At 43.6% G+C, this 21,254-nt stretch overlaps 1 protein-coding gene across 3 annotated transcripts in view; it reads right to left on the reverse strand.

Annotated features, from left to right (window-relative positions):
* WASF3 (WAS protein family member 3) overlaps positions 1–13,773 on the reverse strand; it is a 76,949-nt gene extending 63,176 nt beyond the window's left edge. For all 3 annotated transcript variants that reach the window (XM_027557544.1, XM_027557543.1, XM_027557540.1), the window contains exon 1: positions 13,712–13,773. The gene's annotated coding sequence lies outside the window, so the exon portion shown is untranslated. The remainder of the gene's footprint in view (positions 1–13,711) is intronic.
* Positions 13,774–21,254: the final 7,481 nt, after the last annotated feature.

The following is a 21,254-nucleotide window of genomic DNA, read 5'->3' on the forward strand; positions in this document are numbered from 1 at the left end:
TTGCAGGCAGATTCTTTACCGACTGGGCTACAAACTAGCCTTAGGATGTAGCATTTACTGTTTCTGCATGGGGGAGAAGGAAGGACATTAGATCAAAAAGTTTTGGTCAACTCAAACCTCTCTGGGTTTACATGTATTCAACTTTCCTAAAATGTGGCTTAACTCACTACTGTTCATATCCCCAGCACTTCAGAACTTCTGGAAACTTAAATTTAAATGAAACTTGCTGAATCTTATATATTTTAGTACTTGAGATAAATCAAATTTCACTCAATTCAGGAAAATAAATCATATTCCATCCATCTAGATAAGGAAGGGTTTCTCATTTCACCAACAAAGCAATGCTTGTAAAACAAACAGAATCTTTAAAAAAAAAAAAATCTGAAATTACCAGAAATAATTTGAGGCTGACACTAGAATTACGGGGCAGAAAAAAGACGACAAGGTGCCGAAATCCAACACTTCAGAAATAATATTTCAAAGCTAACTAAACCTACAAAAGCATATGAATCTAATGCTTGGCTGCTTTTATACAAAGCCCATTGAAAGGGATTCCATTCACTGAGGTTCTTTGAGATGTTCCTGATAGAAACAGAAACTGCACATATTTTTAAAATACATTATGCTATAGCACTTCTGAGGGGGGGAAAAAAACATGAAAGCCAACTTTTGGACACATTCATATTAACAAGAACCTATCCTAATAACTGCTCTAAAAGGATAAACTGAAGAGGTTATTTTCAAGTGCCTTTCATACTGGAAACCCAAAAATACAGATAAGAAGTGACTGGAAATACATGCATCTCTAATTTTCAACAGCTAAGCTTCCGAAAGGCAGTCAATCCAGAAATCATGTGTTTTTCAGGCAAGTTTCAGTTTCATTTTTCTCTGGGCTCATTCATTTGCTTCTGATGACCATGCATAATCAGTGGGCATGCTAACTGTTAGGAACGGCGTCTCCTGCTGGAAAGGGTCATCACAAGAATATGTGCTCAGTTGCGTCCAACTCTGTACGACCCCATGGACTGCAGCCGGCCAGGCTCCTCTGTCCATGGGATTTTCCAGGCAAGAATACTGGAGTGGGTTGCTATGCCCTCCTCCAGGGGATTTTCCCCACCCAGGGACTGAACCCAAGTCTCCTGCATTGCAGGCAGATTCTTTACCACTGAGCCACTGGCGAAGCCCCTCACAAGGGTACATACCATCTCTAAAGATCATAGTGAGGGATGGATGCAGGGTGATGAGGATGCAGAGAGAGTCACCTTTTTCTTTTTTTTTTTTCATCCCCCCCCCCCAAAAGTTCAGAGACAAAAGAAAAATGGTAAAATAGGCAAGGTGATAATATATATGAGATTTTGTTATATCTGGAAAACAAACCAAAATACAAATGTTCCCTCATAAAGAACTATTATTTTCAACCTATTTCCTATCTTTTGTACTTCGATTTAATGTTTGTCTGGAATCCATGAAACATTAAAATACTTGAATTTTATTTGATTATATCAAAAATTATTCAATAAAAAGGAAGCAAAAAATTATAGTTAAATAATTTGCTTACAATGGATCATCACCATCTTCCCCCTTCTCTAGCTTGGGTATTTTATTTACTTTTGTGTTTTAATCTAGTTTCTCTCTTCTTGCTATACAACAGTTTCACAGTAAAAAGACAGTTCCAGACAACTGTCATTCTAAAATTCTATAGTCTAAAACACATTTATAGATCATTTTTCAACAGTAAGTTAAGTTCTACCTAGCTGGTAGAAGATTAACAAAACTGACACACCTTAGACTGACCATGAAACAAGGAGAGGAATCACAAATCGGTAGAGTCAGGAATGAAAGAACAGACATTGATCACTACTAAGGATTACAAGGGAATACTCTGAAAAAGGTTACACCGCTAGACAATTTAAGATGAAAAGGGAAATTCCTAGAAACATATAAATTAACAAAACTGACTTAGAGAAAACCTGAATAAATGGACAGCAAGTTAAGAGACTGAATTAGTAATTAAAAATCTTCCCACAGAGAAAAGCTCAGGTCCAAATGACTTCACAGGTGAATATCTAAAAAGAAATATCAATCTTTCACAAATTCTGCTACAAGAGGAAACACTTCCTAACTCATTCTATGAACCAGTTTTACTTGAAAACTGATACCAAAGCCTGACAAAATACCACAAGGAAACTATACATCAATATCCCTTGTGATTAGATGCAAAAACCCTCAACAAAATATTAACAAATCAAATTAGAAACATACAGAGTTACATATCATGAACAAATTGGATTTATCCCAGGAATGTAAAGTTAGCTTAACCCCACAAAATCAATTAACACAGCATGTCATATTAATAAAGGACAAAACTACATGACTGTCTCAAAAGACACAGAAAAAGTCTTTCACAAAATCTAATACCTATTTGTGATTAAAAGCTTCCAAACTAAGAACTGAAAAAATGTCTTCAACCTGATAAAGGGGATCTATGAAAACAACTAACATCTTACTGAATGACAATGCTTTCCCCTTAAAATCAGGAAAAAGGCAAAAATGCCCACTCTTACCACTTCTATTCAATATTGGAATGCAAGTTCCACCAGGTACAGAAAGGCAAAAAGAAAAAAGAGGAGATCATCCAGATGGGAAGAAGAAAACTGTCAGTCAATTTCATGACTAGAGCATGTCATGATCCCATATGTAGAAAGTCCTAGGGAATCCAAAGTGACATGCTAAAACTGAAAGACAGGTTCTCCAAGGTCACAGGACACAAACCAGCACAAAGCAACTGTGGTGCCATGAAACCAGAAGACGACTGCTTCCTGGCAGGAAAGCAATGACAAACCTAGACAGCGTGTTGAAAAGCAGAGACATTACTCTGCCAACAAAGGTCCATATATTCAAGGCTGTGGTCTTCCCAGTGGTTGTGAGAGTTGGACCGTATAGAAGGCAGAACGCCAAAGAACTGATGCCTTTGAACTGTGGTGCTGGAGAAGATTCCTGAAAGTCCCTGGGACTGCAAGATCAAACCTGTTAATCTTAAGGGAGATCAACCCTGAATATTCACTGAAAGGACTAACGCTGAAGCTGAAGTTTCAGTATTTTGGTCATCTGAGGCGAACAGACGACTCATTGGAAAAGTCCCTGATGCTGGGAAAGATTGAGGGCAGAAGGAGAAGAGGGTGTCAGAGGATGAGATGGCTGGAAGGCATCACCCATGCAATGAACATGAACTTGGGCAAACTTCAGGAGATGGTGACGGACAGGGAGGCCTGGTGTGCTGCAGTCCATGGGGTTGCAAAGAGTCGGACACAACTGAGTGACTGAACAACAACAACAGGTGAAAACAAAGGTTTTTCTTTGTAATTACATTAAAAACATTTAAAACAGACTCAAATGGCCTCTTCCTTTTCTTTTTCTACTTAAATGTTTAAAACTTTTTTTCTTGGAAATATTTCACATCTACAAAAAGGTTCACAGCCCCCTAACAACTTTTAGAGAATTACCATGAAGTGGACAAACCCAGGTAATTCACAGAGATCATGAAGCAGGGCACTGCCAGCACCCTCAGATGTGCCCCCCATATCCGCTCAGGTGTTCATCCTTTCTCATTCCCAAAGGAAATCACTTCCCTCACTAACACCTCTTTTTAATTTTATTTAAGGGAAATTTTGCAGTTATGAATTCTGTTGTTTAGCATCTTCTGCCCAACATTAAATGTATGAGATTATCATTGTTATTGCATGGAACATAAAGTTTTCCATTTCTATCTCTGAATAATACATGAATTCACCACAATTTACTCAGTCACTCTACTGCTGATGAACATCTAGGCTGTTTCCAAAGGGCTATTACAGCAATGCTGTTGCGACCACCACCATACCTGCATCCTGGTAGGGTCGTGCATTTCTGCTGGATCTATGTACACATAGAACAGAGACTCTGGCTCACGTGGTACGTGGATAGTCAGCTTTAGTAAATAACGCCTGACAATTCTCCATGTTTGTGACAGTTTGCACACCCATGGGTCAGGGATACGAGTGCCCACTGCCCCACTGCTCTGCACGCTAAATGCCTCTGTCTGGCCTTTTCCACTTTAGCCAATCTGATGACTCTACAGTGGCTTCTCAGGATTACTTCTATCTGTGCTTCCTGATTCCTAGTGAATTTAAGCTTCTTTTCATGTGTTCACTGGCCATCTGTATGGCAATACCTGTACATTTGTAAAATACTTATTCAAATCTCTTATCCATTTTTCTTTTGGATCACACATCAATTCTCAAAAAGACCACACTTTCCAAACTTTCTGTATGTAATACAATCAAATGTCTACACATTTTTGCTTCTGTTTCAGGGCTTTCTATACAGTTTCATTAATTTGTTTGCCTACACTTGTGCCAATATTGCACTGTCTAGAACATATGACTTTATAAACTCTTGATATCTGATAAGTCCTGCCATCTGTTCTTCTTCAAGGGTGTCTTGAAATTCTTTGCTCTCTACATTCATATAAATCCTAGAAACACATAAACATAGCCAATTTCCACACCCCCAAATTTTTTCAGGCTATGGACTAGAGTTGAAAGGAATCTATATCAATTTAGGGAGAATGGACATCTCTGTAATATTAGTCTTTCATTCCATGAACATGGTATATTCCTTCTTTACTTACCTGTTCCTTGAATTTTCTAAATAATTTATAGTTTTCTATGTAAAGTTATTGCAAATTACTTGCAAGTTCTACTCCTGTATATTCAGATACTTACTGTTGTTATAAATAGGACCTTTATTAACTTCATTTTCTAATTGTTTATGGCTACAGAGAATCTAGCAAGCGGGCTAAACACACATCTTAAGTCTAATAACTTACACGTAATTTTTTGGATGTTTATACATACAAAATAGTTTTGTCTGCATGTACTAAATTTTCTCCTCTTTCAACTCTTGTATCTTTTATTTCTTTTTCTTATCTTACTTCACTGGCAAGAACCCACAACATAATGCTGAATAAATGTGATAATAACAAGCATCCATATCTCATTTCCAATTTCAGAAGGTCACTTTTTATTATTTCGCCACCAATATGACATCTGCTGCACATTTTCTTACAGATACTCTTCCTAGTTTGCTTGAAAGTTTTTCATCACAAATAGATATTAAATTTAGTGTTTCCTGCATCTAATGGTGATTGTCTAGCTTTTCTTCCTTCATTAACATGGTGATATACACTGGATTTTGAATGCTAAACCAACACTGCATTCTAGAATAAACATAAATAGCACATAATATATTATACTTTTATATTAACAGATCTATTAATTTTTAGGATTTAGCAAGCATGTTCATGAATGAGACTGCCCTTTTATTTTTTTCCTTGTAATATCCTTGACAATATTAGATATTAAAATTATGCTGGCCTGGCAGGACTTCCAGGCTCAGAGGATTTTTGTCTACCTAATTCCAAATCTCCCCATTCTCCCTCCAAACCATCCACAAGAAAAGTGAAAAATCCACCTATGACCATGCCTTCCAGCATTAATAGAGAAGGCAGAACACAACGGCCTTCAAATTACTTGTTAAGTAGAGGAATAAACTGAATTCCAACAGCGCTTCCAACACACAGCACCTCAAGCCAAGGTGCTTCTCGTGTTGTCACTGACACCTTGCATTATTCAAATAAGTCCCTCGCATCTAAAACAACGACCTGGGAGGCTCAAGTGCCGCTGACAGTACAGGTATTGTTGTTTTAATTCCCAGTCCTCATGGAGTTTTGATTCTCATTATTTATGACAGCTTTATTATTATGAGTATCTCCTATAAGTTAATTCAAGCCCTTATGTAATGGGGGAACAAGAGAGATAAGCCCCCACTGTTTCTGTCCAATAAAATCATCAAGTATCCCAATAAATATTTGGAGAGAGTACATATTCCATTTAAACAAAACTGTACTTGGAACTTTCACTTATACACAGTGGATCTAAGTTATTTTGGTGTCCAAAAAAGAAGAAAAAAAATGCTGAGTAAATATTAAAATACAGGGCAATATCATTTGTTTCAAATGAAATTTGACAATCATTAGCAACCAAATAGCTGAAGAAATAAAGCCACAAACTTCCAAACTGTGTAGCAGGAAATAGTAGCCACAGATGTGGCTTAAAAGAAATTATCTTCTAAACCCTTTAATGCCTAATCGCTAATACAATTCTTTCAAATGATGCCCTAAGGTTTTGTCATGTCCATAATTTTTTTTTTTTTTGGAGAAGTAGAATGTCCAGGATGTTCCTGGACATCCTGGAGATGGAAGAAGTTTTTAACTAACCTATGTGATTGCAATGGACAAACAGTGCAGAAGATATGCATTTTTAATTAGGCTCAGGTAGGGACTTCACTAAGGTTGACAAGCCTGTAACCATTCAAAATTACAATGCCAATTTGTATAAAGAAGTAATGTTTTAATAATCTTCCTCCCTGGGATATCTCAAAGAACAATTTCCACTTCAGTCAAGGCTTTGGAAACAAAACTGTTTGCCGTGTGTAACTGAAATCCGAAGACAGGTGACTGGGGAGTTTGGGGGATTCTGTGTATTGCCGTTTTTTAAATCAATAATCAAGGTCGTTAACTCTAAAGGGTGTACAAAAATGAGAGACAAATCCTATGGAAAACCAAGAACGAAGCTATGTTCTAAATCTACAGGGTCGGTTATAAAATAAATTAGTTTTCTACTGTTGAAATAGATGAATGTCTTGTATTAGAAAATTACAATCATGGTACCAAAATTAAGAATATATTTGAATCAGTTCTAATGAGGTGGATGAAACTAGAGCCTATTATACAGAGTGAAGTAAGCCAGAAAGAAAAACACCAATACAGTATACTAACGCATATATATGGAATTTAGAAAGATGGTAACAATAACCCTGTGTACGAGACAGCAAAAGAGACACTGATGTATAGAACAGTCTTATGGACTCTGTGGGAGAGGGAGAGGGTGGGAAGATTTGGGAGAATGGCATTGAAACATGTAAAATATCATGTATGAAACAAGTTGCCAGTCCAGGTTCGATGCACGATACTGGATGCTTGGGGCTAGTGCACTGGACGACCCAGAGGGATGGTATGGGTAGGGAGGAGGGTTCAGGATGGGGAACACATGTATACCTGTGGCGGATTCATTTTGATATTTGACAAAACTAATACAATTATGTAAAGTTTAAAAATAAAATAAAATTTAAAATTAAAAAAAAAAGATATTACTTTGCAGAAATGGAAGGTGACTCTGTGGCTCCCTTTTCCAGGCTACGGACAGCCACTCACAGGATGAGACCAATAGGAGCACACGCTGCTTTGTCTCTCTCCCTGCAACTTTCTGGTTAATGCCACCCCACTTTGGACTGGACGCTTGGCTGTTTAGGTACTATTCCTTCCAGGCACCACAAGGAGTAATTTAAATCCCTGAGCCTCTCCAGAAGCATTCATTCTAGCCTGAGGAAAGAGTTACAATGTCAGGCCAAAGTGGAAATCTGCCCAGGTAATTCCCTAACCCAGCACTACATAAAGGAACAGGTGAAAACCAAAAAACAAGGTGTCATATACTATTTTGAGACGCTGAAAGAAAATAAGTGTGATGCTAGCAGGACAAAATGACTCCAATCAAGTTTTTAAAATTACACAGTAGGGGTAGTGTTCTGCTTAAGTCATGAATCAAAACTGATGACATTCAGTCAATGAAAATATATTTTTTGAGGCTCTTCTATGTGCAAGGCATACACTATTTCATTCATTTAGTGGATAAAATATGGCCACATGGGCTCTGGTTCACAGTCAATCACATCCATACCTTTACACTGCCAACAGAATTTCACTGAACTGTTGACAAGCACAAAACGGGGACCGGCACTCAGGGAGAGGATGGTAGGAGATGAACTAAAATGGAACTGTTGCCGTAGATAATAAAGTCTTTGGATTGGGACTCCCGTGGTGGTCCAGTGGCAAGGACTCCGTGCTCCCAATGCAGCGGGCCGAGGTTCAAGCCCTGGTCAGGGAACTAGGTCCCACATGCCACAACTAAAGACTCCACCTGCCGAAACAAATATCAAAGACCCTACATGCTGCAACGAAGACCCGGGACAGCCAAAATAATACAAATAAATATTAAAAAAAATAAAAAACTTTGGATTGTACTGGAACACAACTTTTAAGGTCCAACACTGTCAGAAGTACTCAGAGATCAAAGGTCAAGTTGGCTGGTGGAAGACAATGAGTGTTACCCCTTTGAGCTAAGGCTATGCGCTATCGTGGTCTTTACCTGAGGTCATCTGACAAAGCCAGACACATCTACCAAGACAGGCACCACCTGTCCGGTTCCTGCCCATCAGGAGTTTATAGATGATGAATGAGACAATTAACCCTCTGCCTCACCTCTCTGGCTTTAGAGGACAGGAGTTTGGCTGTATCAATCCTGTCACCACCAGTAACTATCATGATACATGGTAGGCATCCAAACACGAGGGGACCTTCTGAATAGAACCAGAAAGCAAAAACTAAAAGAAAGAAATTAAAATAAATAAAACATTGAAAAAGTTCAAGAATATGTAAATACAACTGAAAACATCTCTACATCAATTTCAAGACCGTTGTTCCGAAAGGTCGAAGGGCACCCCAACAACAGGCATAAGAGGGAAAAAAATCTCATTTGTAAAGTCTTGAGAAATGATCCCAGATGCTGAGCTCAGAGTCAAGGCTCAGAGGCTCTGCTGCTACTGCTGCTGCTGCTGCTAAGTCACTTCAGTCGTGTCCGACTCTGTGCGACCCCAGAGACGGCAGCCCACCAGGCTCCCCTGTCCCTGGGATTCTCCAGGCAAGAACACTGGAGTGGGTTCCATTTCCTTCTCCAATGCATGAAAGTGAAAGTGATGTCGCTCAGTCGTGTCCGATTCCTAGCGACCCCATGGATTGCAGCCTATCAGGCTCCTCCGTCCATGGGATTTTCCAGGCAAGAGTACTGGAGTGGGGTGCCATTGCCTTCTCCATCAGAGACTCTAGCAGACTTGAAAAAGTGAGAAAATACCCTGGGGTGTTTGGGATATTTAAAATTTTTTTAAAAATAAAAAGTCAACAGAGGTGAAGAGCTAACCTCAGAGACAGGAGGCATGGTCCAGGGGAAAAACAGATCAGGGTGATTCCAAAGATCCAGAGTGAAATCTGAGTATGGAGAATATTCTAATTGAAGGACATCTATTAAGTTAAGGGGGAGGGGCTCTGATCGGAAAAAAACAAGACTGGCCTTGAGGTCAGTGGCCAAGAAAGCACCGCCAGGTAGGGGCAGCCAGAGAGTGGACGTCACAGATAATGTGACCCTCCAAGGACACCAGGACCCAGGAAAATGACAAGGCTGTGCACACAAATACCCACCCTTAGAAGAACCACCTGCTGCAGGAAAAGCGTGCCTTAAGAGGAAAACAGCATCTTAAGAAGACTGCTTTTAGCAAGAGAAACTTCTGACAGTATTGGACCTTAAAAGTTGTGCTCCAGTGCAATTCAAAGTTGTTTTTTTTTTATGTTTATTTTTATTTATTTATTTTGGCTGCGTCGGGTCTTAGTTGCAGCATGTAGGGTCTTTGATCTCTGTTGTGGCAGGCGGAGTCTTTAATTGCGGCATGTGAGTTCTAGTTCCTTGACCAGGGATTGAACCTGAGGCCCTGCACTGGGAGCACGGAGTCTTAGCCACTGGACCAGCACGGGAGTCCCAATCCAAAGATTTGACTACCTACTGCAACAGCTCCATTTTAGTTCATCTCATAACAATCCTCTCACTGAGTGCCGGTCCCCGTTTTGTGCTTATCACAAAACACAAAACTCATTCTGGACTAAGGTTCCTCTCTAAGCGAAGGCCCTTCTCTCATCTTCAAAATCTAGCCTTCCCTGACTGGCTTCACCCCCTTAGCTCCATCACCCCTCAATCCACAGCAGTAAGGCCCCCTTGAGATGCCTCCTGCCAAAATCAGTAATTACATCCTAGGGCTAAATCCAACAGAAACCTCGAAACCATCTTCCAACGGCATGTCTGTCTAGCACCCTCTGCCCCTTGGTCCTTTAATATGCTCAAACCCCTCCAGTAAAAAAGAAGAAAATGCCCCGCTTCGCCTACCCTCCTCCATCACCCTTCAGCACCACATTTCTGGCCCCCGCTTACAAGGAAGCCCCTCACAAACCGGCTGCCTCGCTCCTATTCCCGTCACTGTGTCACCACTGCCATCACCTCTGTGATAATGACCTGGCTGCTATCATCCCCCTTGAACGATGTTTCACTGGATCATGGTTTCCCAGACACCACCCATGTCCCCAACTCCCATTCTTTCAGTCTCGACGTGGCAGCCTGCCTTTTAAATACGAGGACCCCGCAGAGTCCATTCTCCTCACTTCTCTTCTCACTCTACACATGCTTCCTGAATAACCCAATCTACTCCACAGCCTCCGCTGTTAACAAAGGCAGAGGTTCCAGAACTTTCTCTGCTCACTGCACCCTCTTGACTGCAACCAGAAAATACCCAGCGAATAATGAAACCCTTAGCTACATGCAAGTAACAAGTATCTACTAGCACTTCCATTTGAAAACAGTGCACTTCTATTGAGAGAAAACGGGTATTTTACTTCACTGTTAAATAAACCATGAACAGCCCACATGCCTGTGTGGAACAGCTCACAATTTCTCACACCTGCAGTCGGATTGGATACCTCTCCCCCAACCCCTTTCCTAGCAAGCAGGGAAGTCCCAGCTTTGCAAAGACAACATCATCAGAAGGAATTTGGTAGAAACTCTGGTGGAAGCAGTCCTTGGGTGCTAAGGGCGGACAGATGTTTGCACCGCTGAGGGTCCTTCAACAATTTAATCCCCACAGTCTCCCTGCGAGTTCACTGTGGCAAGTAGTTTGGGAGCCAGTGCTGAGAACTCTCAAGTGCGTGTCTCCTAGTCCAGACACCTCTCAATATCAGGATCCCAGTGCAGCCACTGACCGATGCGCCCTGCAGGCACCTTGAACTTGACAAGGTCAGCATCTTCCCCAAGGGAATGGTTGCTACTTCCTGATCTGGTATCTAGGGACAGCAGAGCCATCCACCAACCAACACCCTGCATGGCCCTGTCCCCTCCCTCTCCTGACACACACACAACCCTGTCCTACTCCTCAACCTCCCCTCCCTCCAGCCTTGCCCCACTGCCCGTTCTCCAAGGACACACCTGACCATGGAGAAACAGGACAGGACTAGGGCGCCAGTAAGAGGAGGAGAGGAGACTGCAGGCTTTCTACTCCACTGATCTCTAGAGTGATGTTAAATTTATTATACAATATGCATTATTTATGCAGTGCTGGTCTAGGATATTCCAGTATTACCTACCTAAAATGAGTTGGGGATAAAGAACCAGCCCTGAAGAGGAATGCAAAGGTCCAAATGCCAAGAGCATTTGGAAAAACCATGTGCTGAGAAACAAGGATGGAAAAGAGAAGTTGAGCATTTGCAGTCTGTCCAGCCATGTAGAGGCGCTCCCAAGAAAATATAAGGAATGACAGTCACCTATGCCTGGAAAACACAATCTCGAATAGCTATCCTTCAGAGAAAGTTCTGGGCACTCTGAAGGACCATCAGCAATGGCCCAGGAGCTCAGATAACTCTGAACACTTGAAACAGGCAACTGTTTCAATCAAAATGTTCCAATAACCAAAACGTTTCTTGCCACATGCAGATCTCCACAGGAAGAAGGGTAAAGCCCACCTACAAGGACACACTGGGAAGAGGAGGGATGCGCTAATGCTGGCAGGACTGCTCAGCAAAGTGTGTTTTTCCACCTTTATTTTCAGAATTTCGGAGAAGGCAACAGCAACCCACTCCATTACTCTTGCCTGGAAAATCCCATGGACAGAGGAGCCTGGTAGGCTGCAGTCCATGGGATCACTAAGAGTGAGACACGACTGAGCGACTTCACTTTCACTTTTCACTTTCATGCATTGGAGAAGGAAATGGCAACCCACTCCAGTGTTCTTGCCTGGAGAATCCCAGAGACAGCAGAGCCTGGTGGGCTGCCGTCTCTGGGGTTGCACAGAGTCGGACACGACTGAAGCGACTTAGCAGCAGCAGCATCGTTCAGAATTTGTAAAAATGGTGTAGAACATCAATGACTATTCGGTCAATAAATCTGAGACAGACAGAGAAAACGATGCTATAATGCAACTTCAGGTCAGCAACCAGAAGGGCAGGAACAATTTTTTATAAGTAGATAGTTCTAGAACAAGCTTTTCACTGTGGTAAGAAAACAGAGACTACAGGTCAGATGGTAACTACATAAAGCCAACCAAACTTTCCAACCTAGTGAGCTCGAAACGTCTGAAAAGACACAACTCTCATGAATATAAATTAAGAAGGTCTTTAAAAATGAAGAAAAATGAGTCTGACTGCGGCTGTTCTTAGAAAGGAGCCCAGACACACAATGAGAACTGCCTATGGGAAAGACCAGGCCAGCTTCCTTTTGTTTAACCTCTCAAGCAGATAAAAAGAACTAGCTTTCAAGAATCTCCGCATTGTTTCACGGCTAGAAAAGGAAAGTTGGGTGAAGCAGATAAAAAAAAACCAACCAACCTTCAACGGAATTTGCCCTAGAGGCAAAAGAAATGTAAGTCAATTATAACACTTTGAACCTAATTTTGATAGAGAAGCAGACATTTTAAACTTTTGGCAAACCTCATTTTTTTAAAGATGCAAAACATTTCTAATGGCTGGCTCCTCCCCTTAAAAAAATGTGGATTCCAGTTCTTAAGTATCTCCTGCCCCACGAGACACTTGATTTGAAGCGCTTCAAAAGCTAAAGCAGACCTTTTAAAGTGTCAGCTTTTAAAAACTTAGTAATTATTGCTAGTAGTGACTGAGTATTTAAAATTCACCCCCAAATGAGAAAGAATTCCTATTCCGCCCAATAGCAGCTAAGAAATGAGATGTTCCATTCATCCCTTAAGCCCACGGCTGAGTTTCTTAATAATTAAGAACTCTGCTCTCCACCAGGGAACTCTCCCTTGCAGAGACTGAACCAAGAAGAAATCGCCATTGCCCGTGAGCCGGCACACCGAGAGAGGCAAAGGCTTTCCCCCCGTGCCGAAGCCCCGGGCCCCGCCGGCCCCGCGGGGAGAGTCTCCCCGGAGGACGCATCCCTGCCCAGCGACCCCGCAGCCCCGCGGCCCCGCAGCGCGCCACTCCCGGGCTGCCGACCCCTTCCCGGAGCCCAGCCCGAAGGCCAAGGCCAGGACCGTGACCTCGGGTTCCCGCAGCACCGGGGGAGGGCCGAGCCGAGCGGAGAGGGCCGGACCCCGGGCGGCGGGCACGCGGAGACCGGGCCAAGGTGCGGTGAGGGCGCGCGCAGCCCGGAGGGACGCGAGGTTACCGGGCGCCGGGCAGCCCCGCGCTCGTGTGTGCGGCGCGGGCCGAGGCCCGGGCGCCAGCCCTGCGGCCGGGAGGCGCGTACGGGGGCCAAGGGCCGCGGAGCGACCGCGGGAAGCCGGCGGGGAGGATGCGCCGGGCCGCACTGGGCCCCGCCGACCGCCCAGGCGCCCGGGCGATGCAGCAAGTTCACTTGGCCGCGGGGCTGCGGGGGCCCGCCTCCGCCCGGCCCGGAGCCGGCAGGGATCGAGGCCGGGGACAGAGAGCTGGCCGGCCGCAGCGCGCACTCACCGGTCCGCGCCCCCAGCTCCATGGTCCCGCCGCTGCCGCCCCGCACCTCCCGCACCGCCCCGCACCGCCCCGCGCGCAGAGGCGCCGGCGACGCCGCCTCCGGCCCGGCCACGGCCGCGGCCACGCCCCCTCCCGGTGGGGGGCCCGGCGGAGCGGGGTGGGGCCCAGCGCCGGCTTCACCAACCAGGGCCCGCTCGTCGGCCGCGGCTCTTGGATTGGCGGGCGCCTCGGCCAATGGGAGCGCGGCAGGAGCGCGGCGTGTCTGCGCCGAGGGGCGGGGCATTGCGGAGGAGGCGGCTCTCAGCCTTGGTCCTCCGACCCGAGCTTGGGGATGAGGCTCTGACCAGAGTCCCTCCCCCGGGGGGATGGACAGGTGAGGACGCTTTGGGCAGAGTTTAGTGTGGGGGCCGCGCATCCTTTCCACTTATGATGGGCGCACTGCAGTCCCTTCGGGTGTCCTCCCCTAACCGAACCTTGTCGGGCTTGGAGGGATCTTGCAGACAGAGATGCATTTACCTGCGTGCTGCAGAGTTGAGGGCTGGCCGCCCTGAGAGGATTAGAGCCGTGCCCGCGGTTGGTCTTATGCCCTTCTCAAATCCTTTACCGGCCTCCCTGCAGAGCCTTCTCATCTTCCTTTGCAAATGTTTTCCCTTATTCCCCCAACTCCAGTCTCCCTCTTTCCAAATGTGAGAGAATCCACAGTATCTATTAAACGCAGGGTACGCCTGAAACTACTCAGCCAAGCCCCGTGGCAGTGGGACTTGATGACTTAGGGATAAACTTAAGCAAAGAAAAGAAGGGGGGAGGAGAAGGGAGGAAAGGAAGACAAAAAAAGAGACAGAGAGAAAGCCAATTATGTTCTCCCAGGTCTTGAAGGATGTGTGGATCATAACAAACAGTGGAAAACTCTTAAAGAGATGGGAATATCAGACCATCTTACCTGCCTTCTGAGAAACCTGTATGCCGGTCAAGAAGCAATAGTTAAAACCTTGTATGGAACAACTGACTGATTCAGGACTCAGAAAGGAGTATGATAGACTGTTTATTGTCACCCTGTTTTTTTTTAACTTGTGCAGAGCACATCATGAGAAATGTAGGGCTGGATGAGTTAAAAGATGGAATCAAGCTTGCAAGGAGAGACAACAACAATTTCAGATATGCGGATGATACCACTCTAATGGCAGAAAACGAAAGGAACTAAAGAACCTCTTGATGAGGGTGAAGGAGACTGAAAAAGCAGGCTTAAAACTAAATATTAAAAAAACTAAGATCATGGCATTTGGCCCCATCATTTCATGGCAAATAAAAGGGGGAAAGGTGGAAGCAGTGACATATTTCCTCTGCTTGGGCTCTAAAATCACTGCGGATGGTGACTGCAGCCATGAAATTAGAAGACAATTGCTGCTTGGCAGGAAAGCTATGACAAACCTAGACAGTGTGTTAAAAAGCAAAGACATCACTTTGCCGACAAAGGTCCCTGTAGTCAAGGCTATGGTCTTTCCAGTAGTCACATACAGTTGTGAGAGCTGGACTGTAAAGAAGGCAGAGCGCCAAAAAATTGATGCTTTTGAACTGTGGTGCTGGAGAAGACTCTTGAGAATCCCTGGACAGCAAAGAGATCAAACCAGTCAATTTTAAAAGAAATCAACCCTGAATACTCATTGTTAAGGGGAACTTCAGCTGAAGCTGAAGCTCCAATACTTTGGCCACCTGATGCAAAGAGCTGACTCGTTGGAAAAGACCCTGATGCTGGGAAAGATTGAAGGCAGGAGGAGAACAGGGTGACAGAGGATGAGATGGTTGGATGGCAGCACCAATGCAATGGACATGAACTTGGGCAAAATCCAGGAGATGGTAGGGGACAGGGAAGTCTGGGAGAAGGAAATGGAAACTCACTCCAGTATTCTTGCCTGGAGAATCCTGTGGATGGAAGAGCCTGGTGGGCTGCTGTCCATGAAGTCTCACAGAATCAGATACAACTGAAGCAACTTGGCATGCATGCATTGGAGAAGGAAATGGCAACCCACTCCAGTATTCTTGCCTGGAGAATACCAGGGACAGAGGAGCCTGGTGGGCTGCCGTCTATGGGGTCACACAGAGTCAGACACAACTTAGCAGCGACTTAGCAGCAGCAGCAGCAGGGAAGCCTGGGGTGCTACAGCCCATGGGGTTTCGAAGAGCCAGACATTACCTGGCGACTGAACAACAACAGCTTTATTCTTTTGATTTACCAGTAAGATCACTAAATCCCAAGCTCAAATCCTAATAAAGAGTTCTGGAAAAACTAACTCAGGTTGTCTTTACAGACATGTGATAACTACCCACATCTCATCTTGCTGGTAACAGCAACTACATGCTAGGAAAAATACATAGTAGTTGATAACAATTTTAGCAATGTTTGCAGCACTGGAAATGCAGAAGAAAAAGCATGCACCCCTCTTTATGTGTAATCTATTAACCTACATTACTTCCAAAGGAAGGGTTTTTGAAGCTCAATTTAAGGTGACATATATTTAGTTTCCATATCATGGCAACATGAAATATTCTGGTCATTCATAAAGTAAACAGGATATTAGTGAATTATCATAGTGCTCTGTATTTGAAGTATTAATACCCAAGTGATAAATTTCTGCTCAATTCAAAGCTGAATTGGCATTCAAGTGAAAATGTTTTTTCTTCATTCTGTCTTCTCTTACCCAGGGGAGTAACTTCCATGTCTATATTTAGGTCATTGATTTAGAATTCAAAAACATGAAGGCATAGATTACCCAGAGTGTATTTTCAGGGCTGCTAATCATATTTGCCTTGCTCCTCCTGGCTTCAGTGACCACCCCCCACCACCGTATATAAAGTGCTGCTACACTTAATTTACACCTTCTATTAGCTCTTAATTGTACTATCCTTATGTGTGCAGAGTTGTCTCCTAGAAGTTGGTCTGATATCAAATTAGATGGTAAATCCCATGAGGGTAAGGCACTTACTTTCTACTCCTGTTTCCTCACTGCATAATGTCTAGAGCAGTGCTGGAACATCCAGTAAATATAAGCCTACCCTAGTGCTGTGTCCATAATGTAGAAAATTTTCTTCAAATATAGTACTTCTGTGATCCAGTCCTTCAGATAAAATTGCTCAGAGCATTTTCATTAAGGGGCTAATGCCTTACACTTAACAGAGCTTGAAAAATGTTGCCAAATCAGGAGTCAATTGGTTGCCTGTAACAGAAACTTGAGTCAAGTGTATAAGAGTGAGGAGGGGTGAGAGGGGGTGTTTCTTAACCATATAGTAGCAAGTCTGGAGTTAGCCTGGGGCTTCTGCCTCAGCTCCAGGGTGTCAGTGGGTGTCAGCCTCCTTCTCCCCATAGTCTCTGCTGTCCTTGACACGTGACTCTGTCTTCGTCTCACATGTGCCTGCTCCCCTCTGGACATTGTCTCGTACTCTGGAAAACGGTAGGGGGATGGGTAAAGGATGCAAGAGCAAAGAGATGACTACCAACTGAATCTTCCCCTTAACAATCTTTCTGGGAGGTCCCAACCACCACCTTCTGCCTGCTTCTGATTGGCCAGACATGTGTCACACTGACCACCCCTAGATGCCAAAGAACCTAAAATGCTAAGTAATGCAAGCCCCGGACCTTGTCGGCACCAGTGTTAGGGCTCTAATAGTGAGGGAAAAGGCGAACGTAGTTTCTGCCATGGTTACCCAGTCTCTTCCCTCACTCTTCTTTATTTATTCATGAGATGACCCACTTTTTAAAAAAAGTCATTCAAGTCTCAGTAAGAACACAAACAGCCCAGTGTAAAACTGAGCAAAAGGTCTGAAGAGACTCCTCATCAAAACAGAGAGGGCAATATTCATGACATGTGAGAGACCTGTAAGTTAAACAATGAAATACTACAGCATACCTTCTAGAATGGCTAAAATCCAAAAAACTAATAATAGCAAACCTGGAAAGGATGCAGAGCACCTGGAGCGCTCATCCCCTGCTGGTGGGAATGCAGAATGGTCCAGCCATCTTGGAAGGCAGCATGGTAATTTTCCACAAAGCTAAGCAGAGTCTGACCACGTGATCCAGCATGTGAGCCCCTTGGTATTTACCTAAACGAGTTGAAACAAAGGTCCCCATGAGAACCTGCATCCATGTGTTTGTTTACATTCGCCAAACACTGGAAGCAACCAAGATGTCCTTCTGTAGGTTAATGGCTAAACAAACTGGTACATCCAGACAATGGGATGTTATTCAATGATAAAAAAGAAATGAGCTATCAAGCCATGAAAAGATGGAGACAAATCTGAAACATATACAGTATTGCTAAATGAGAGAAGCCAGGCTATATACTGTATAATTCCAACTATATGACATTCTAGAAAAGGCAAAACTATGGAGACAGTAAAAAGGTCAGTCATTGCCAGGGATTAGGAGGAGGATGGGGTGTATAGGCAGAACATGGAATTTTTAGGGTAGTGAGACTGCTCTGTATACTATAGTGGTAGACACATCATTATATATATATGTCAAAAGTCCATAGAATGTAGAACCCAATGTATAACACAAAAGTGAAATATCCTGTAAACCACAGACTTTAATTAATAAAAATGTATCAGTATTGGTTCATTCATTGTAACCATACTAAAAGATATTATTAGTAGTAGAAATCATGTGAGGGGGTCGGTTGGGGAGGGGTGCGGGTGATGGATGTCTGGCCATCTATCTACAGCCCTCTATGAACTGTCTGCCCAATTATCATGTGAGTCTAAAACTGTGCTAAACAATAAAGTCTATTAATCATTAAAAAAAATAGGAACCATAGTTAACATAATGATGTCAACATAATGAAGCTATCATAATAAAAAGAAAAAATTTGCTTTGAAGGAGTCACCTTTGTTTTATTTATGGACTTTGAATGCATTCACAGACAAATTCTATTACCCTTCTGCTGCTGCTGCTGCTGCTGCTAAGTCCCTTCAGTCGTGTCTGACTCTGTGCGACCCCAGAGACGGCAGCCCACTAGGCTCCTCCATCCCTGGGATTCTCCAGGCAAGAGTACTGGAGTGGGATGCCATTGCCTTCTCCTACTGCTAAATCTTAAAAAATTCTTCACATATACTTTTTTGTTATTTTAGATTTAGTTCTGGGTAAAAGATTCACCAATTGTTTGCCCACTGCCACTTTTTTTTCCAATCTTTATCAGTCTCTCTCTCCCTCGCTGAATCCCCTCCTATTTTATCTATCTCTGTCTATCTCGTCTCTCTGTCAGCATGCATGACTTTTTTTCCATTCAACCACTGAAAGTGAATTGCAGACACCCAGACACTCTACCCTTAATACTTCAGCACGTGTCTCCAGGAACAAAAACATCTTGCTTGTTCTACAAGATGGGCTCATGGAGACTAGGCACCACTAACTACTCAAGACTTCATCATTTCCTTTTTTTCCCCTATAAATATTTGTCCAACCTGATATACAGTGCCCTTATCCCCAGGAACTGAAATCCTGCTGAAGCAGTAAAGTTAAGTTTGGGAGCACTGGAGGTGATGATAAAGCATCGTGCTGAAGAGAATCCTGGTGATGCAAGGCGATCAGTCATTCGTGTACCATGAAATGATGTGTGTGGAGCACGTGGTGCAGCCAGGGCTGTGCCCACCAGTGAGCTGAATGCACACTGCCCCGGTGTTATTATCAGGACAGCTGAACAAGCTCTCAAGTATATTCCTAATGAGATCCTCACAGCTATATTCTTCAAAGTTTTTGAAATGTGCCATCTTTGTTCCTCTTTACCCTTGCTGGTCAAATTCTTGGATAAATTCCCAAAATTAAAGTGTAGGCAGTTTTAGTGTCCTCTTTACTTTGAATCAGATGAATCTGAGAGTGATAACACCCTGATTTTGTGAGACTCTTTATAAATGAGATACTTGCTTGGTGATGTGCTTAAGTTCTCTTTATCATTATTAAGTCCTTAGTGAAAAAACAATTGTCATTCTTTTTACTTAATAGCATGTCATCTTACATAAAAATTATAAACTGTTTTGCATTAGGAAGTGAGTTCAGTCCCACTTTGTGCAAAGCCAAGGAATGAGAGTGGTTACTAATTAAAAGAACATGATTAGAATATGTAAGAAATCAAATTAGAAGAGCACAATAATTGTCAACACTTTTGACATGTTCATCTGTCCTTGTTCTCAGGATGAAGTGTAATAATGACTATAAATACCTCAGTTCTCAAGAGTTAACGTAGCTCCATACATAAATCTTTATAAACATGCTTCACTTACGCTAGCTTTCTGTTGAAGGATAGTATCTATTTTTGTCTTGACACTACAGTGAGATAAATACACACATCTACGTGCCCACATCTCACAAGGATAAAATCTACCCCAGAAAAATGAAGCGCTTTATCTTACAGTGGAATATTAGCTCAATTATCTTGTGAGAGCAGGGTGGTATATAATATCAACCTTATTTTCAAGTGAGGGGAATTACATATGGTGATAATAACTAACATGTATTGACAATTCATTATTTGCAGTGAGATGTGCTTGTTATCCTTAACATTTATAACATCTTGTTCAGTACATGGAATTATGCCCATTTTACAGCTGGACATGGAGAAATGATGTTATTTACCTGGGGTGATATTTTAGTGCTAAAGCTGTTTTTCCAGTGAACCAGGAGAATGGTGAAAATTGCCACGTGCACACACTCTTCCGAGACCACATCCAGTGCTTCTGCCATCTGTCCCCTGCCCTTCTTTCCAAGTGCCACTATGCAAGCTGAGGTCACTGCCACCACCTTCTGTACTGTGACAGAAATATTTCTAATACTGGTCCCCTGGCTCCAGTCCCTTTCTGTCTTCACACAATTTTGTGGGTGGTTTTTAAAATTCCTATGAATCTGATTGTATCTCTTCACTGCTCACAAACCTTCCAAGGTGCCTATCGTCTACAAGATTAAGTCAAATCATTTTCTGGCTCCAACCGGTTTTCCTAAAGCATCCCGCACTCGCCCGCATGCCTGGGCTGTCTGATACCTGTGGTGTCCCCTTCTGCCCCTGGGAAGCTCGCCTTTCGCAGGCAGCTCGATGTCACCCTCTCTGGAGCCTTCTGGCGCTTATTCACCTCTGCCTCTGTGCTCACCTGTGTACCCCTCCACCTTCCTTTCCTCCCGCAGCTACTTCACTGGCCCCCACCAGACAGGGAATCCTTAGAGGGCAGCAGCTCATTCTTATCTGTCTTGAATCCCAGGCCCCTCCACATGCTAGGCATTGAACTAATGCATGTTGAATGGATTTCATGACAGCAGAGGAGTAACTCACATCCGAGAGATCCACAGAGCACTGAAGGACAGAGGGCTCCGAGGCACAGGGCTTAGATATTTTCATGGTGAGTGGGTGGAAAGTAGGCTTCCATCCCCCATGAAGGCCATGAAGCTGACGGCAGTGGGAGCAGGAAGGGTGAAGGTGTCAGGATGGTGGGCAGCCTGGCCACGCGTGGCCTGGGGCTCCCACCTGCTCCAGCGCTGCCCCAGCCCCACGGCCCTGGTCACCTT

This window comes from Bos indicus x Bos taurus, chromosome 12 (assembly GCF_003369695.1).
Source record: "Bos indicus x Bos taurus breed Angus x Brahman F1 hybrid chromosome 12, Bos_hybrid_MaternalHap_v2.0, whole genome shotgun sequence".
In the NCBI taxonomy this organism is placed as follows: Eukaryota; Metazoa; Chordata; class Mammalia; order Artiodactyla; family Bovidae; genus Bos; species Bos indicus x Bos taurus.